At 44.9% G+C, this 19,195-nt stretch overlaps 1 long non-coding RNA gene across 1 annotated transcript in view; it reads left to right on the top strand.

Moving 5' to 3' along the window:
- Positions 1-18,642, top strand: part of LOC116455447 — a 38,644-nt gene extending 20,002 nt beyond the window's left edge. Inside the window, exons 4-6 of the long non-coding RNA XR_004244389.1 lie at positions 15,402-15,654; positions 16,145-16,473; positions 17,739-18,642. This is a non-coding gene — a long non-coding RNA (uncharacterized LOC116455447). The remainder of the gene's footprint in view (positions 1-15,401; positions 15,655-16,144; positions 16,474-17,738) is intronic.
- Positions 18,643-19,195: the final 553 nt, after the last annotated feature.

Genomic DNA, 19,195 nt, shown 5'->3' with positions numbered 1-19,195 from the left:
CAACAGTGGGATTTAGGCACTGATAAATATAGGAAAGGAATATAAAAATTTAAAACATCGTTATATATATATATATATATATATATATCTAAAAGGCAATTTGGCTATAAACTCTACTCTCAAAAAAGTTGGCAGCTCTGTTGAGGATTATGAAGCAGCCCCTTAGAATTTCCTAGCTCTCATTCTGGCACAGTGGAACCTTTGTGATTATACAGACCCAAGGAAAAAAATTAAAAGCAGATCACTGCGTTTTATCTAAGTGGAAGTAATCAAACACTTTTTGATTCCATCCAGGAGAGGGCAGCCAGCTGGAGAGACTGGTCCTTAAATCCTTTGGGAAGGGGAAAGATGTGTGGAAGGCACTATGTAAAGGCGAAGAGCAAGGAGGCAGAGAAGCTTTGAGATAAGCAAGTTATTTGCCACGGGGGTGTGCTGCTTTCTGCACCTGGAGCACCCATATCCTCGTGTTTTATTAGCACCAGTAGAAAAACCCTGAATTCCTTCCCCACAGTGCCAAAGTGGCTTCAGTGCTTGATTGATTCTTGGAGGTGATGTGTGTTTAAAATTGCCCAGAATATGCTTTAGGAAATTGCAGCACAAAATGCTGGATGTGAGTGCTGAAATTGCCTTCCCCATTTGCCAGGATTATGCAGATTGCTTTGTTTTACTCCAAGAAAAATTCTTCTGCACATGATGGCAGCCACAGGCCCAAGTGTGTCTTCATTTACACAGAGAGAGTTGCTTCAAATGTTGCCTGTAAACCTTGACCTCGGGATTTGGCCGGAGCCTCAGGGTCCGTGGCAGAACTGCCAGGCTGTGCTTGTGCTGAGCATTTGTCTCGCTTCATTAAGATATCCTCAGATTAGGACTTTGTGCTGGAAAATTGGAAAGAGCCTTAGAGCCCATTGTGACTGCAGCAAACAGCATCAGATGAGAGCTATAAAATGATAGGATTTTTCTTTTCTTTACTTAAAGTTAACGCACACTTGTGTTGAGCATCTCTAAGTTGATTTCTTGGCAAGAGCTGCCTGATTTTTCTTAAAACTGTGTCACAAAAGCTCGTTTGGACACAGTAGTCAACAAAACATTGTGTTTGTACTCAATCTGTATCACCAGCACTAATTTCTGTCTTGAAGAAATCCTCCTCTTGTCCCACATTCTCATCCCTCCTGAGCTCACCCCAGCAGGCTGATGTTAGCAAGCAGCACAGCTGGGATCCCTGGGAAGAAGAAGGAGTTTTTCTGCTTTTTCTGACGTTCCCATGTCACCCAAACAAACACCAATTCAGCTTTGGGGAAGGTGTGGCAGCAGTGCACAGAGGAATGTCTGATCCCAGGGACTGTAGGGCTCGGAGGTGAACCCTTCTCCTCCAGCACTGGTTGGAGACACAGATTTAAAGAGAAAATCCTTGCTCAACCCCTCCACGAGCTGAGGGTTCTCTTGCTTTGGCAGGTCACTGGCGTGAGGTGAGGGATTAGAATGTTAGGCTGAGTAAGGAAAAGATGTGCTCTGGAATCAGAGAGGCAGCTGGATAAAGAGTCTTGTGAGCACAGAATGAATGAATCCTATTTCTCTGCTGGGTTGCATCCAGTTATTTCTCTGCTTCTACTACAATTTAAAGCCTCCCATGATCTCCTGGATGAGCTTCTTCTGTGAGGAGCTGTGGCTGCCCCAGCCCTGGCAGTGTCCAAGGCCAGGCTGGACAGGGCTTGGAGCACCCTGGGAGAGTGGAAGATGTCCCTTCCAGGGGGTTGGAACTGGCTGAGCTTTGAAGTCCCTTCCAACCCAAAACACTACACCATTCTACAGATTTCTCCTGGAATCAGTGTCTTTTGTGCTGCTGAAAGTCTCAGAGAAGGCATCTGGGAAGAAGTGTCTGGGCTCTTTTTGTTTAGAAGAAACAGCCTTCGAGAAAAACTGTTGCTTTTGATGAATCCCCATTTATTTCTGAAATCTTTGTGGGTTTGGAAGCAACATGGGAGAGTACAGCTGCTGTTCATAAAATCTTGGCACTTTAGAGAGGTGTCAGGTCACTGAGAAAGGGACCCACAGAGCATCAAACAGTTTTCAGAGATCCTGTAAAAGTATAAAGGGATAAGATGAGCTTAACAAGTTTTATTTTCTTCAGAGAAGCTTATTTACATGTGTGTGTGCATTACATTCAAGACTTCCTTGTAATGCTAAGTCTTTACATGAAAAAAGTTGTATCACAAGTAGCCCTCTTCCCCTGCCTGTCCTGGGGGTGCTTTGATGTGAGTGTGAGGAAGAGTTTTAAGCATCTCAAATTAAACACTCAGAGTGGAAGACGGTGTCTGTTTTACCTAAAAGAGTATTTATCTTTTACACTTTTAAATTTGCAGGAAGCAGAACGTCATTAACTTGTGTAAACTTGTCTGAGAGCTGTTCCCAGAGCTAAAGTGAATGGAAAGGGATCGCAGAATACCAGACTGGTTTGGGTAGAAAGGGACCTTAAAACTCATCCAGTCCCACCCCTGCCATGGGCAGGGACACCTTCCACTGTCCCAGGCTGCTCCAAGCCCCATCCAACCTGGCCTTGGACACTCCCAGGGATCCAGGGGCAGCCCCAGCTGCTCTGGGCACCCTGTGCCAGGGCCTCCCCACCCTCATAGGGAGGAATTTCTTCCCAATATCCCATCTAACCCTGCCCTCTGGCAGTGGGAAGCCATTCCCTGTGTCCTGTCCCTCCATCCCTTGTCCCAAGTCCCTCTCCAGCTCTCCTGGAGCCCCTTTAGGTACTGGAAGGGGCTCTAAGTTCTCCCTGGAGCCTTCTCCAGGTGAGCATGCCCAGGTCTCCCAGCCTGGCTCCATAGGAGATATTAAACTACAACTCAGCTGGAGGAAGCTCACCCATGTCTGGCTAAGTAGAAGTTAATCAAGAGGTTGGAAGGAATGAGCACAATGCAAATTCTCTTCTTGTGTTCATTACAGCAAGCAAAAAAGTTGATAGAGGAACTAAGGGCCTGTTTTGCCTTTGTCAGTTTGTGCAGCACCACTGCGGGGTTGTGTGGGGGGGAGACGTTTCCAGAAAAATGCAGAAGCTCACTTATGGGTCATGAGTAAATGGGTCAGACAAACGAGTTCATTACTGATATGCTGTAGGACTCAGTCTCCTGTAAATATTTTCTTAACTGTCTCTGCCTCATGGCTTCACAGCTGAGTCGATACCACATAGGGAATGCGGCTTGGGCGCGTCGGAAAATCAATGGGAACACGATGCAATTCCAATAGCCTGCAATCCAAACCGAGCAGGGAGACAACCACTCATCTGTGCTGGATTGCTGAAGTGATTTGCACTAATCCTTTCTTTCTCTTTCTCTTTCGCTTGGTTCTGTAGCACACAGGAGAAGGAAACCTTTTGACTCTAAATGAAAACATCTCAAAAGCCTGAGCTGACTAAAAGCAAAATGTCTGGTGATGGTTCAAGTGCTGTTACTGAGAGGATATAATTGTAGTGGCAGTGACATATAGACAGAGCTCTGAGAAAAGCTTCACATTCTGCTTCAGACTCAGCACAGATTTGGCAGACAGTTGTTTGAAGAGATAACAACAACTACACTTGTTTTCTGGAATGCACAGGCTTGCGTGCAATATATTCTTTATTTAATATACATTTTTATTAATGGCTTTAAACTGAAAGAGAGTAGGTTTAGATTAGATGTTAGGGTGAAATTCTTCTCTCTGAGGGTGGGGAGGCCCTGGCACAGGGTGCCCAGAGAAGCTGTGGCTGCCCCTGGATCCCTGGAAGTGTCCAAGGCCAGGTTGGATGGGGCTTGGAGCAACCTGGGACAGTGGAAGGTGTCCCTGCCCATGGCAGGGGGTGGAATGGGATGGGATTTAAAGCTCTTTTCAACCCAAACTATTCTATGATTCTATGGTTAATTATCAGCTATTCATTGGCAGAGAGGATCAAATGAGAGCCTATGTGCCATTTAAAATATTAAAGGAACTATGGATTTTGAGAATCAGCACTCCGATGTTTATTCCATGCTCTTCTGTAAGCGCATAAAGATTTTTAAGAAATTCTGCTTAGTAGCTGCAAAGTTTTTTCCCAGGATTGATATTCTTGCGCTTGGCTGAGCCAGACTTGGGTTGAATTCTGAATTCTCCTTTGAAACCACTTTTTGTCAGAGTTTGCTGATGGTGGATTTTGTTTGAGGTCTCTCTCCTTGGACAGAAGCTGCTCTGATGGATTTTTAGAAGGAGAACACCTGCTCTGGTGCACCTTTCACATTCATCTCCTTGACAGAGGCACTTAAAGAGCCAGTAAAGAACATCCCTCCCTGGTGCTGGGGTTGGGTATTTGTGCCTGGTTCTGTGCTGCCAACACTGTGCCAGCATTAATCTTTCAAACACCCACAGTCTGACAGGGGGATCCTTTTTGGGGGGGTGCCAGCACTGTCAGTGAAGCTCAGCAGCTCAAGGACTCACTCCCCCAATGTCAGCATCAAATGGGACCGTTCTAGGGGAGGTCTGCACGTGCCTTTGCTGGACAGTGGGACCATTATTCCAGATGCCCTGAGAATCCCTGGCTTCAGCATCGCTCCTCTCCTGGCTGCAAAGGATTTGGAAGAAGAGAGGAGCACCAGCTCTGGCCAAGAGTGACTCCTCCCTGCTCTGATTGATGAAATAAGCCCAGTGCTCTTCCATCCCACTCTGCCCAAGGCTGGCCCCATCACAGGGGCACAGCCCATGCTGACATAAGGACAATAATTTGCCTGTAGGACCATGCTTTGCTCATGACCTCTGGCAGCTGGCAGCGCTTAAGGGATTTTTTATCTGCAGGGGATGAGCACTAAAATCTGATCCTTTTTGCCCTGTTTAGTGGGCAGATGACATATGATCATAGCACAATTCTTCCTCCTTTTGGGACTGAATCCTCATGTGCTGCAGCACTGGGGCCACAGCTGTGGGATCAGGTTGTGCTTGTTCTCCAGGGATGTTCCGTGGCCCTGCACAGCAGATTCGTGTACACAACACCACAGCAACTGTGGCCACTGGGCCAAAGATTCTCCCACAGAACTATCTGCTTTTTTCAGAGTGCCCCGAAACATTCCAGGGTGCCCCTTGTCCTCCTGCTGTAGAACAGACCCCACGAGAGAACTTGGTGCTCTCAGGGAATGTTGCTTTGTTGCTTAAATCTTGTGGAGGGGGTGGAACAAACACTTTGGCATTTGAGTTGCTGGTATATAATTTTTTAAGGGTAAAATCAGGCTTTTCATTAAACACCTTTTCCTGCTCTTTGGTCGGAACATGGTCTTCTTCTGTAAACACTCTGCTTAAACCTTCCTTCTCAGACACTGATTTTGCTGGAAGTTTTTAAGAGAATATTTGTGGAAAGGAGACAGAAGTATTAACTAGTGAAATGTCACCAAGCTGTGGAATTGAGGTAAAAAAGGTAATTTGGCAGAGTTAGCAATTAGTCTGTGATAACAGGAATTACCTGGCTGCTTAAAAGTTCATCCAGGATTTGGCCAGGCTCTGCTACCAGGAGAGGCTTTACCATAAATCAGCCAATTTCTTCAAACATTTCTGCCCTGTAAAAGTTTTCCAGCTACCTGTGCTTTACCATAAATCAGTGAACATGAGAGGCCACCCTTTGGGGAGAGCCCCAGATTGCCCCCCAGTCATTCAAGATTTAATTTCCTTTGGTTGAATTCCAACTTTGAAAAAGAATCCCATCTGCAGGATTCTCCCTGGCCAGCCCTTCTCTGTGTTTCCAAGAAGGAGCACACTTAGGAATTGCTGTAAAACATGGCTCTCTGTTCCTAGCACTGTTGCAGGGCAGTAATTAAAACCAGGACTGTTATTCACTCTTTACATACCAATGCCTGGAAGCATGAGCTCTGTGGGTCTGTGTTCTGTGGGAAATGGACTGGGTTGGTTGGGGTTTTGGTTGGATTTTATTATTATTTTAGTATTGTTATTATTATTGTTATTGTTATTATTATTGTTATTTCTTTGTTGTTGTTATTGTTTGTTATTATTTATTATTGTTACTACTACTGTTATTTCTTTAGGGACAGAAAAAAGTGTTTAGTGACTACAGCAGATTTAAATGAATAAAAAATGCACTTTGTCCCCCGAAGTGACAGCTGGAGATAAGATCTACTGGCAGAAGGGATGTTGAAGGCACACCCCTACCCTAATTCCATTTATATCTGGATGAACCTGTTGTCTGTGAACTTGTCTGCCTGAGGCACTGTTTGCTTCCAAACTTTTTCTGGCAGCAATATCCAGAAGTTGTCCACCATCTCTCAAAGTACTTGTGCATGTTCTGAGCTGCTCTCATGTGAGTGTCCCCACGTTTCAGCAGTTTCAGCCCTTCCATCCCCACCTTATCCAGCACCTTCATCACTCTGTAAACCTTCCCGTGTCCTACCCCACTGCTCTCCCCAGCCCGAGGAGCCACAGTCTCACAAAGCAGCTGTTTCCTCGCTCACTTTAATCTCTTTACACGCCCTCCTGTGAGCCTTTTCTCACTCCCCTGTGCCCTTCCAGAGCCTGGAGCTGCACATGGACTCAGTGGGTGGGTGCAGAGAGGTGCCCCGAGGTTTGTGCAGGTGATTTCTGAGCCTCGCATATTTCCTGATACATTTGCAAGCAGTGATGATATCCAATTTTTTTTTATTTATCATTTTTATGTGCACAGCATCAAGACATCTGTTGCATTAAAAGTTCATTAAAAAACCCAAGGAATCCCTTCTCCATGTGAAGAAATCCTGTTCTATTCTGTAGGACTGAGTGTATTCCAGCTCGTTGGTGCCTGTTTGCAAGTCCCTACAAGCTGATGGCTCCAGCTGCTGTGGTGTCCTTTGTTCTTGTCACAGGCCAATTGTAATTTCAAAATGTTATTTTAATTAAGAAGGAAAATGTGCTTGAACAGGCCTCCCCTTTGTGGGGACATACAAGCTTGTTTAACCTGACCAAGAGAAACAGCCCAGACCTGGACCCCAGACTCACACCAATTTAGTGTGAAATGTCTATTTTCTGCACTGGATTTTATTCGTGGAAGAGAGCAGTGCTATTGCTTTGTGAGGCTGATCCCTTGTTTTTCTGGTGGTTTAAATTCTGCAGATACTGAAAAAGCTTCTCTGCTTTCACAGCAGTGAGGTCAGACCCAGCTGCAGTTTCTCTTCAGGCATGTGGATCTTGTCCCAGCCTGGACACAAGTCCAGCCTACCCAGCACCTCTCACCTGGCTCAGAGAAGTTGGTTCTGTCTCTTTTGGAAGGAGACCATTTTTTTAGGGTGGTCATCCCTAATTAAACCACCTTTCTCTCACTAAGGATCAGAATAGCAGAGTTATCTTAGAGCGTGGAAGCTGTCCTTGTATCTGTAAGTGTTCTCTCACTCAGTGTGAGTCAGACCCAGGCTTCTGCACTCAGCTCTCATCCTCCCAGCACTACCTGGGCAGGTAGCAGGGGTGTAGGAGGGAGTCTTGCTATGAAATTAGGAATATTGACTTAACATCAGTCTTGGAGGGAGACGCATTTGACAATTTGACCCATTCCTGGAAGTGTCCAAGGCCAGGTGGGACAGGGCTTGGAGCATCCTGGTCTAGTGGAAGGTGTGGAACGAGATGAGCTTTAAGGTCCCTTCCAACCCAAACTGTTCCATGATTTTATGATTCTGGTGGGGATGGGACATTTTAAAGGAGCTGAAAAAAAGTGCCCAGTTGGACGGACCCTGCACTGACACCAGAGACACAAAGGATGGACTTGCCCTTCATCATCTCTCTGTCCAGTATCTGCTTATCTTTATTGATAAATCTTAATGAGGCTTTGGAGAAGGTTGAAAAGAAGTTCAAATGATCACATTTAAAGCAAAGCTCTAGAAGTATTTAACATCATACTCATCTTCCAGGACCTGAGCTCTGTATTGTATAACAATAGAGATAATGAAAGTGTAAAACACTGGGACTCCCTGCCAATGTTACAACTTGTTTTTACTACTAAAAAAGGCAGTAAACTGGGAGGGCACATCCACAAGTGAATTGCTTTGCACTTGCCCTGTTTCTTACACTTGTTTTCTACACTTCTGGGCTCTGCTGGAGGCAGAACTCCAGGCCAGAACTACATTTGGGCCAAGCCAGTGTGGGAGTGAGCCTGTGCGTTCAGTTGCTCTGCAGGAAAAGGCAAAGTTCTCCCTGTGAGAATTATTCTGAATTGAAAACTGAATGAAAACAAAGCTTTTCAGTTTTGCTATGAGGAAAACTAGGCATGGAGTGAATCCCTGGTAGGGCTGTCACACTCATCTGCCAGGTTTTTATTTCAATATCGCAGACTTCGTCTCGTCCTCACCGTGATTTCCACCTCTGGATTGCCGGGTAAATAGTCTGCAGAATAAAATCCCTCAATTATCAGCAGTGAAGTGAAGCTCTCAAGCAACTCACTTTTATGTATCCTGGATGTCCTTGCCCTGTGAGCTGACGTGGGACCACAAGGAGGTGGGGGAGCCTGGGGAATACAAAGCTTTAAGGAGAACTAGTGGAACAGTTGGAGCAGAGATGTGGGATGCTACAGAGATGAGGTGGTGAGAGGCCAGGTGAGGTGGGGAGGAGGCACGAGGAACCAGCAGGAACCCACGGCACAGATCTGTATAAATAATAGTGTTTCCAATGGAACAATAGTGTTTTCAATGGGCCTGTAGGAAAAGGGAGAATTCTGAGATAAGGAAAATAGATTTTTATGGGTTTTGCCAAACCACTGTAGTGGATCAAGCCTTGCAAACAGGAACAGCTTTGCTTTTCAGGGACACTTTCACACCTCCCTCCCAGGGTGTCCTGAAGAGGCTCTGTGGCATTGTCACTAGACCTGCAATACTGTGACATGGAAGTCCACCTGTGAAAATCAGCCACCCCCCAAATGCAGGTTGAAAACATGCAGCTGCAGCACGAGCTGAAAGTGCTCTTTGCATGCACAGAGGGAATCCAAACCAATTTGGGTTCGAGGAAAGCAGGGTTTACTCCGGGACACAACACAGTGTTTGCAGATCATTGGACAGCTCTCTCTCGTACAGATCATGCCTTTTTATGGGGACATTCCAGCTCCAAAGAAAGCAAATTCTTCTCAAACACATTGTCTTAGTTAAACTTTTAATATGTTTTGATATTGCCAGCAGCAGCTTTATATAATGCAGTCGTGTAGCAAACAAACTCACTCTGTGCTCTTGAAGAATGGAAGCCCATGGATGGAGGGGATGGATTGGCACTGTGGGATTTGCAGTGGTTCATGCCTGGAATCAATGGGTTAATGACCTTCCAGCACTGCCTCAGGACTGGGAAGTACAGAATGTTCTGGAAGCAGGGGGAGAGGGGAAGGTTTTGGCCAGCTCACCTTGAGCCCAGGTTATGGATGGCAGGAAAAGCTCCACTTAGACCAAACCAGTTACTGACTGGGGTTCTGATCCCCAAACCAGGACTAACTGGGGTTCTGATCCCCAAACCAGTTACTGCTTCTAACCTGGATATCAATACTATTCCTTCTTTCCTTAATGCAAGGCGTAGGCCATGTCCTCTTTCCAAACATGAAAAAGATAATACTGGAGCAGTCATTGCCATAAAAAGGAGTTTGGATGGTGCCAGCTGATCAGTGTTTCTCGAGGCTCTCCCTCGTGTCCATGTCCCTGAGCTCTGGGAGCCTGGCACTGCTGTTGGTGACACCATGGGGACATGCAGCTCCTCGTGGGGAGCATCACGCCTGGCTCCTGCCTGACTGTCCATGATCTGCTGAAGGCTTGGCTCTGCAGGAGCTCCTGCCACGCTACTGTGTCTTGGCACGCTCCTCCTTGCTGTAGTGGGATTCCTTGGAAGCACAGCACCACGTTATGTCCTAAAACTGTTCTTCATTATGCAGAGGGACAGTCGGTATTTTGGGTTGTTCTCTCCTTCCTGTTCTTTTCAGGAAAGCAAAGACAATTTTACGTTGCATTTGTCACTCCATAAGCCTTTCCAAAATCTGGGTCATTCCAAATGCAAGCTGTCACGTGGGTAAAGTAATTCTGCTTGGGAATTAACCTGGCAATTCTAAGTGTTACTACATTAAGAGCAGAAGTCCCACTTGGAAATCTCAGGTAGTACATATGCTTTATGTTTTCCTGTAAAGAACAACTACTCAGGAGTTCTGGAAGTCCAGGAGAACTTACAGGATATTCAAAGAGTGCCTCCCTTATTCTTTGGGTCTAATCCTGATTTTATGAGTGCAGCTCTTTAGTGGAACATTTTACAACATTGTGGTCAGTGGGAAAAGCTGTGTTGTGCATGTGCTTTTCTTCTTTCCATCCTGGATTTTCTGTTTACACGTGGCCTGTTAGTTCCTCTGCCACTTGATCACATCACAGTGTCTTTTGGGACTGGAACCAGGCTTTGAGACAGCTCTGCTAATGAGGAAGAGGCATCCATTCCCTGCAGTTTGCTTGGGATGCTGGGGAATAAGGAGATATTGAAATTACCATCCATAATCTTGGCTGTAAATGATCAAACAAATCATCACCTGTGTTTGTAAATCTTATCTCCTAAGTTCTTAAGTGCCCAGGTAAAGCAGAAAGAAAGAGGGATCCAGGAGTTGTTCTCAAGGTGGTGGAAAACTCTGTACATTGCCTGAAGCACAGGGAAGGCAGGGCATGGAAAGACTGCCCAGTGCTGCAGTGGAAGTGATCTGTTTATCTCTATTTTTAAATTACTCCCTTTCTTTTAGAATTATGTTCAACACTGTGATGCCTTTGGATGTCCAGCAGTTAAATTATTAGCACTTAGAGCATTGATGAGAGCCAGCAAACCGAGCTGGAGCACGGCTGGCAAAGGAACTATTTGTGTAAGAGGTGACTGACAGCAACTTGTCCCTGTCTGCGAAGTTTCTTCTGTGACTTCTGTGTCAAAAGTGAGTTCTTCAAAACCTCCAGCTCCCTTAATTTTTTAACCTGCTTGCTGGGAACAAGAAAATGTCTCTTTCCCAGCATTCTCCTTTTCACATTGGCCTTGTTGCAAGCAAGAGCTGAGTGAAAAGGAGAAAAACCCAAACCAGAACAACAAAAAAACCCCCAACACAACCTTCATTCCAGAGTCCAATTTGCAATGAGAATCTTTGAGTCTATTTTTGTCCAATTCCATTTGGACAAAATTCAAGAATTTGATTTTTCCCATTGCTTTGCTTTATACTCTGGTTGACTCGGAAAGCACGGGCTGAAAGCAACACTGAACCACAAAATTCAATTAAAACACAAGGCGTAAGCAGGGAGGAGAAATGAATGGGTGGATTAGTCTATCAGCTGCTGTTCCCATGATCTTCTTATCTTATCCTGCACTATGAGAAGAACTGTTGGGAAGTGGAGTCGTTCTAAAATCTGCCCAGGCTGCTGTGTCCTCTCAGCACAGAGCAGAAAATTGGATCAATAGCCTGAGCCTATTCCTCTTCGCTTTCCTTCTAAACAGCTGGACTGCCAAATCCACCCAGAGAATGGAGGCTAATCTGGGGTTTAATCCTCTGCTCTCCCACTATGAAGTTAAACAACAGAGCCTGGAACAAGCAGAAATCAGTACAGATTCCAAACCAGGCTGCTTAGGGTTTACACATATTTATAATTTTAAAATATTTTTTAATATATGTTGCTGCTGTTCTTGCATCTAGCAACTAAATCAGACATTTGGAACAGAAACGTTTATCAATCCTGAAATTACATGTGGGTCTATCAAAAAAGAAAACCTAAGGCAGGAGGGAAATGTTCTAAAATGACAATATTTAATTTTTAATTTGTTCCTACTTCTATCATACATTTCACTTTTTATGTAGAACATAATAGCAGCACTTCTGAAGTTTTACATCAAGGTCCTTGAGACCAGGGGAAGAGAACAGAAAGGAGCAAACACATTCTTGGCCTCGTATGAGCTGTTTCAAAAACTGCCAATTATGACCTTTTCCAACCTTAACAATTCTATGATTGGTACCTGGACCTTTATTGAAATAGACAAAGGTAAAGGGGAAAATATATTCTTTTTTATTCTTTCTCTTTTACTCACTAGAAATACTAGATTGGTTTGCTGGTGGAAAACTGTGTAAGCCTGAATGGAGGGTCCTAACTCATGGAATGGATGGGACACAGGAGGGAAAAAGGATTGTTGGTGGTTTCCTTCAGATAACTCACTGCAAGGCATCTGCACCGTGCTGCACAGCACCACCCCCCAGGTCTCTGGTGATGGAAACATTTCACTGGAACACTTCACTGCAGGAAAGGCAGTTCAGCACGTCCATGCACCTGGAATGATTGTTGGAACACCTGGTTTGGGGTTACACAGGACTGGTTCTGATCCCTCAGTCCCTGCTCAGAACTTGGTCTCACTGGAAATTTGGCATTTTGAGCTGTGTCCCGGTGGCAGATACCAATGTTCTGGTGTTGATGTGAGAGGGGTGATGCAAATGCAACTTTGGCCTTTAAGGTCCCTTCCAACCCAAATAATTCCATGGTTCCTCCAGCTGTGTCTCTGCCGGAGCATTCACCACTGTGGAAAGAGCAAGTTTGGAATGTGTTGTTCAGGTGGCAGGCACAAGCTTTTGGTGTTGATGTGGGAGTTGATATTTGGGATGCAGGCTGACCTGCAGCCTTGTGTAAGGATGGGCAGCATTCCCACTCTCCTGTGTCCTCACAGGGAATCACAGAATCAGGGAGAATCCCAGACTGGTTTGGGTTGGAAGGACCATAAAGCTCATCCAGTTTCACCCCCTGCCATGGGCAGGGACACTTTTCACTGTCCCAGGTTGCTCCAAGCCCCATCCATCCTAGTCTTGGACACTGCCAGGGCTGGGGCAGCCTCAGCTGCTCTGGGCACCCTGTGCCAGTGGGGGTGACCTCCCTGTTTGCTGCCAGAACTGGAGAATCAACATTGCTCTGGGTGGTTTGAATGTTTTCCTGAGCATTCCTCCTAGAATATCTTGTCTCTCTTCAGCACCTCCAAGCACCCATAAACACATCTTCCTTTCTGCACTTCCCTCAGTGTATTTATTTTAGTAGCACGGAGGGGGAGATGGAAAATCCTCTGAGCAGTAGCCACAGAAGCTGATCCACCACTGAGCAGGCACATAGCCAACTGGATGCATGGGCATACATGCAGACAGCCCAAAGGACAGATGTATCAAATCAGATTTATGAGGTCAGTTTTCCCAGCCAATAAAGCCCAGATTGCTGTCTGCCCCGTTATAACCTTCCTGTGTTTAAATGGATGTGAAACAGATAATCCAGCCTTTGGCGGGAACAGCACTGATAAAACACAAACATTATTGCTGTAGCCACATAAGATTATTTTTCCAATTCAGCAAAAAGTATTGGCTTGAAGATTGTTAAAGAGGTCACAGTATTTTTATACCAGTTGTGTGTGAATAAAAATTTTCTCAGTCCAAGAGAAGGATCAGAGGATGTGCATTAATTATTATTATTACACAGTAGAGTACAGCAGGAAGGAACTGTGTATCTCAGTGTGACGAGATCTGTCCTGGGCAAACCTGTGTAAGTGATATCTGCTCCTCAAACCCCAAACAAGATGGTCCTGAGCCCTGGGCCAGGCTGGTGTTTCCCTCAGGCTGAAGGTCGTACCTGTCAAAGTGGTTGTTCTATGAATGGGACAGGATTTTGAGAACATTTCATCCCACCATTTATGATTATTGACCATGTTATTTCCCCAAACCTACAAAACGAAATGCAAATGTCCCATTAGGATGGTGGTGTATCCATTATCTCCAGGATAACTGCCTGAAAAAGTCGCATTTTTCCTTTTATTTTCAGTAAAACAAAGCAATTTTCCATTCTATAAGATCCCTTCTCTCAGCAAACAAACCTAAATTGGTTCAATATTGTTGTTTGAATCTCTATTTACTTATCCTATGGGAAAAAAATGTAAATTAAAATATGACCATTGCATGCAAGACACTTCAAGAAGATATTGAAATTGTACAGTAAAAATAGCTTTCTGATGGGAATATATTAAATAACATTGAACATAAAGACTCACTGGCAGTGTCATTTGCCAGCTGCAAAAACAGTATTGGGATGGGAAACATGCTAGGAAGAAGCAGGCACTTGGGAAGAATACATTAGTAAAAATGCTATTTTTATTTAAAGTTCTATACAGTCAAAGTTCATCTTTCAATGTTTTCTAAGGATTAGGCTTTCAGTGACACTGAAACTTTTGGCCCAAGCATTCCTGGAACCACATTGTCCTCTCTAGAACCAAATGAGGAGAAAATAATGCATTATATTAAAACTTATTGTTGTGAACTTCATAAACTGCTTTTCTTTCCCCCTCAGATTCTTTGTTTTGCCTCGTAAAACAGTGGAATGAAGTGATAATTAGTGCCCCTGGAAAGTGGCTGCTCATGTTGGTGGTTAAAGCCAATGGGTCCCACTGGGAACTTTTATAGGAAAGAAACAGCAAAGAGAGATAATTCAGATTCTGAGTTTCACAAGCTGACTCTGAAGTGAGCAGCTCCCTGTGGCACCAGCAGAGTCCAAAGGCCTCTTTGGGAGAGTTCTCAGACGGGACTTCCCCCATGTTCTCTGAGAAGAGGTTCCTGGCATTTGGGGCTCTTTTGTACTGGGTAGAGATGTGCTGAGCTGGAGCATTTCTCTAACTTCAGCTTCAGATGAAAATGTGTTTATATCAGGAATTCCAGCTGTGCATTGATTCCTCAGGCTGTGCTCTCCAGCACCCCAAATCCCACCTGGTCTAGTGGGAGGCATCCCTGCCAATGGATGGAACCATTGGTTCTTCCAGATGTTTCTCTGCTGGAACATTTCTCACTGTGGAAAGAGCAGGTGTTTGGAATGTGGTGCAACAGTTCCAGCAAGAGAGGTAAAAACCAGTGTCTCAGCAAACTTTAGCAACAAACTGGGGGGTTGGAAATAAATCTTATCATAGAATCACAGAATCGTGGAATCCCAGAATGGTTTGGGTTGGAAGGGACCTCAAAGCTCATCCCACCCCACCCTTGCCGTGGGCAGGGACACCTTCCACTGTCCCAGGCTGCTCCAAGCCCCATCCAACCTGGCCTTGGGCACTTCCAGGGATCCAGGGGTGGCCACAGCTGCTCTGGGCACCCTGTGCCAGGGCCTCACCACCCTCACAGGGAACAATTTCTTCCTAATATATGATCTAAATCTTCCTCTTTTAGTTTAAAACTGTTCTCCCTTGTTCTGTTACTGTCTTACACAGTTGGGAGAAGAATCAGACACAAATTCTGGGTGAGAAGGTGGTTGCACCCCAAAGGAGAGAGAGCTTTTGTCCTTCGATCTTGGGGTTGCAGTGATTCCGTTAATTTTTGTGATGTAAATGTTAGCACATGGTGAAGATCACTTCAGACATCTGACCTTTTCCACTTTCTTATTCCCCTTCCTCAGCTGAATGGGGGAGGTAGTGATGGAACTGCCAGCAAAGCCTGTGAGGACCAGATAACAATGAGGTGATAGTACACAAATGTCAGCCTTCATCAAATTAATCCCAGGACAGTCACCCGGATGCGTTTACAGCAGATAATCTAAACACAAACACAACTGTTCTAATCTCTGCCCTGGTGACTCACCAGCAGATGCCGAACACAGCCCCGTTAACCTCAAGGCAAAGATCAGCATCTGTTCCAGAGCTGTTTGGAAGGTACTGCTTTTATTTTCATCACAATTGCAATCCCCTTTCTCGGTATTCAACTGTCCCTCGAAAATCTTAGAAGTGAGAACAGTCAGCAGTGGAAAACGCGCAGGAATTTCAGACGCAGTCAGAGCAATTTAAGGGATTCTTCTCCCAGAGGGTGCTGGGCACTACCCAGGCTCCCCAGGGAATGGTCCTGGCCCCAAGGCTGGAGAGCTCCAGGAGCGTTTGGACAGCGCTGCCAGGGATGCCCAGGGTGGGATTTGGGGGTGTCCTGAGTTGGACTCGATGATCCTTGTGGGTCCCTTCCCAGGGGGAATATCCTGCTCAGGATATTCTGTGACTCTATGAAGTTAAGGATATAATCCTGATGTACAGCACTCCCTGGTTTTCCTTGGATGTTTTCTCTGAGGAAAAGGAGAAGTCAGTGGTCTAGAGTTCACCTGTGGCTCTTCAAAACTGTTTAGACTGACATGTAAACGCCTGGTTATTATCACAGGTCCTGGAATCTATTTCTTTTCCATCTTTTTATCGTGGTTCCATGGCCTGCAGCCCTCCAGACACACCAAGTGTGGGCTTTTCTTCCTTTTTCTGGAGACTCTGAAGTTTGGCTGCTTGTTGGCACAAGGTGCTGAGTGAAGGGAATTCTGCAGCGTCTTCCTGGTAGAGAAACAAAGGCTGATCACTGCAGGTTAAAGCTTGAACTCAGCAAGGAAAAGCCAAGTCCAGTCATTTCTGAGGAGTCAGTATCCTGAGGAACAGTGACTTTCCTTCTGCAAAATTAAACTGCAGAGTAGCAGATCACCAGGTTCAACTTTTAATAGACTGGTAAGTTTGAAATTATAATAATTATTTGGTATGATGACATTTTAACCATCTAGCACTTACAAATAATTCCCTACAGTCATTCCTTGGGAAAGAAAACTGAGATTCACTGACTGCCACTAGGAGATGAGAACAAATTGTGGCCCCTGAAATATTGCCAGATGATCAATATAATTTTTATTATCAGATAGTCTCTTTTTTCACCTTTATTTCCCATTTGATTTCAAACTTTAGACTTCAAATATGTGTGGTTCATCTGTAGCCTCAGGGAATTAATGTCAGACAATAAGTTCTCCAAAGAGGGGTAAAGAAACCCAAACTTCAGTCCTGGGAGGGGGGAAACGTGACTCCATGACACAAGAAGGGAGCTGAATGTTCATTCAAATACCGACCAAAACCACGGCAGAAAGTTCTCAGACCAAGCCTCCCAGAGGACATGGACACAGAACTATAAAATAAATACTGAGGAATCTGGGACATAAAGAAATTCTAGAAAAAAACCTTAATGCTGCCAAAAATATCACCTCCCATCCAGCCCAGATAAAAGGTGACATTTGTACATGGCCTCTTGTATTCAAAGACTTCTACAGACAGAGCCAGACTCCAAGTGCAGAAATCAGAGGGCGAAATTCGGTCACCCAAATTTAAAACAGTGATGTGGAAAAACCTCTGTGTATCTACTGCACTCCCATCAGCTGTCATCCTGCTCTTTTATTTCCAAGTTAATGAATTCCCTGGAGATGCAGCAGACTTGGAAGGGGTTTAGCCCCGTGGGACACTGAGCCACGGGCTCTGAATGGAAGGGGCACAATCCCTGCTCCGAGGGCCTCATTCCCTGTGTGTTTTGGTATATTCCATCTCCAACACATGGTTCAGAATTCCACAGCTGAGATCAACCACGGAAAACTTCCGTGTTTCCATCATTGATTTAAAGTTGTATGGAAAGATTTAACGTGATGACATTCTAGGATTCAGTAAACTATGATTATTTACATCAGCTGAGAGACAAAATGTTCTGGAAATTATTGACAACGCTGTTAAATTTTGGTATCACTATTTTTTATTAATCTAGTTGTTTAATGATTTAACTGCCTTATAAAAATATGTGTGAAATTATAGCATAGAATTGAAGTTGATAATTGTTATGCATTGTTCACCTGACAAAATCTTAAAGAAGCTAAGGCGGAGGAGCTCCACAATTCCTCTTCGTAGTCCTGTCCTGTTGTTCTCCTCTCTTCCCCTTCCTTTCCTCTTCCCCTCCACCACAGAACATCAGCTACAGTCCCAGGCTGTGTGGAAATCCAAGTGGTTTTCTCTGAGCAGACCCCGTTAGTTTCCAGTTACAGACAACTGACAGAATCATCTGTGAAACCGGTTACCTTCAGGAAAAATGATTCCTTAGTCTCCCTGACTCTATCAGGGACATTTACTGCTTGTTCTAGTAGTAACAAAGCCATCTACTGCTAAGGTATGGTTTTATTTCTTGTTTTAGGGGACCTTCAAATACAATTTCACTTGTCCTTGGTGTGATGTCTCCATGAACGGATCTTATTCTGGTGACAGGTGAACTGTACCTGCATGGATATAAATATTTAATGCTGTTCTGCAAACTCAAACCACAGACAGCAGTGATGTCCCTCTTATTAAAGTGGTCAAACAGAAGTTCTGTAAGGAATTGTATAAATTGAAACTACAACAAATCTGGGTTGAGAGAGCACTCCCCTCTTACCCTCCTCTTCATCGTGCCTGGAATTCCTCATCCTCAGCAACCCAGCACTGCCAAGGCCACCACTAATCCACATCCCCAAGCGTCACATCCACACGGCTTTTAAATCCCCCCAGGGATGGTGATTCCTCCACTGCCCTGGGCAGCTGTGCCAGGGCTCGACAACCCTTTCAGTGCAGAAATATTCCCCAACATCCATCCTGAACCTTCCCTCGCCATTTCCTCTCATCCTGTCCCTGTTCCCTGGGAGCAAAGCCCGACCCCCACCTGGCTGCACCCTCCTGTCAGGGAGTTGTGCAGAGCCAGATCTGAGCCTCCTAAAATGCTTCCACTCCTTAAGTGGTTTCACTTAAATGGAACCAAATAAAACCATAAAATTCTCTACCCTGAAACAATCTCAAAATCATAATGATGCATTTCAGAAAGGCAAGTTCTGTGCTGACACTGCTGCGCTGTTGTGGTCCAGGAGAGGAAAGGCCTTATGCACGGAAATGGATCTTTTAGAAAGTAGGAAGAAAGATGGGATTAAAGAGTTGATTTCCAGGAGAACCTGGGGTCTGAACCCAGGCTCGTGGTACTCAGAAGTGATTAGGAATGGGAAAGTAGCAAGGAGACTCCATCTTCATGGTGGGCTTTGCTCTTCAAACTCCCTGAGGGACTGCAGGAGGATGTTATTACAGTACATTTTCAGTCAAACGGAGTGAAAGGTAAAGGTCAGTGTAGGTATGTGAAGTGATGCACCAGGATTACATTTTTTTTTAAAAACCAACAAAAACCCCCTCAAAAACCTAATTTTGCACTAAGAATAATTGGCTCTGAGCTGACTGTTCAGAGTCAGGAAAAATACCTTTGGAAGATTTTTTTTAATTAGTCTGTGATGTGAGGTGACCTGCAGACAGAATTCTGTCACTATGAAAATTCCCTGGGCACACGTGTGCAGTTATTCCACTGCTCCAGGGGGAGGGGAGTGGAACTGGGAAAGGTTTAAAGAAGGGTGAG

This window comes from Corvus moneduloides, chromosome 24 (assembly GCF_009650955.1).
Source record: "Corvus moneduloides isolate bCorMon1 chromosome 24, bCorMon1.pri, whole genome shotgun sequence".
In the NCBI taxonomy this organism is placed as follows: domain Eukaryota; kingdom Metazoa; phylum Chordata; class Aves; order Passeriformes; family Corvidae; genus Corvus; species Corvus moneduloides.
This window is presented reverse-complemented; position numbering and strand designations above follow the sequence as displayed.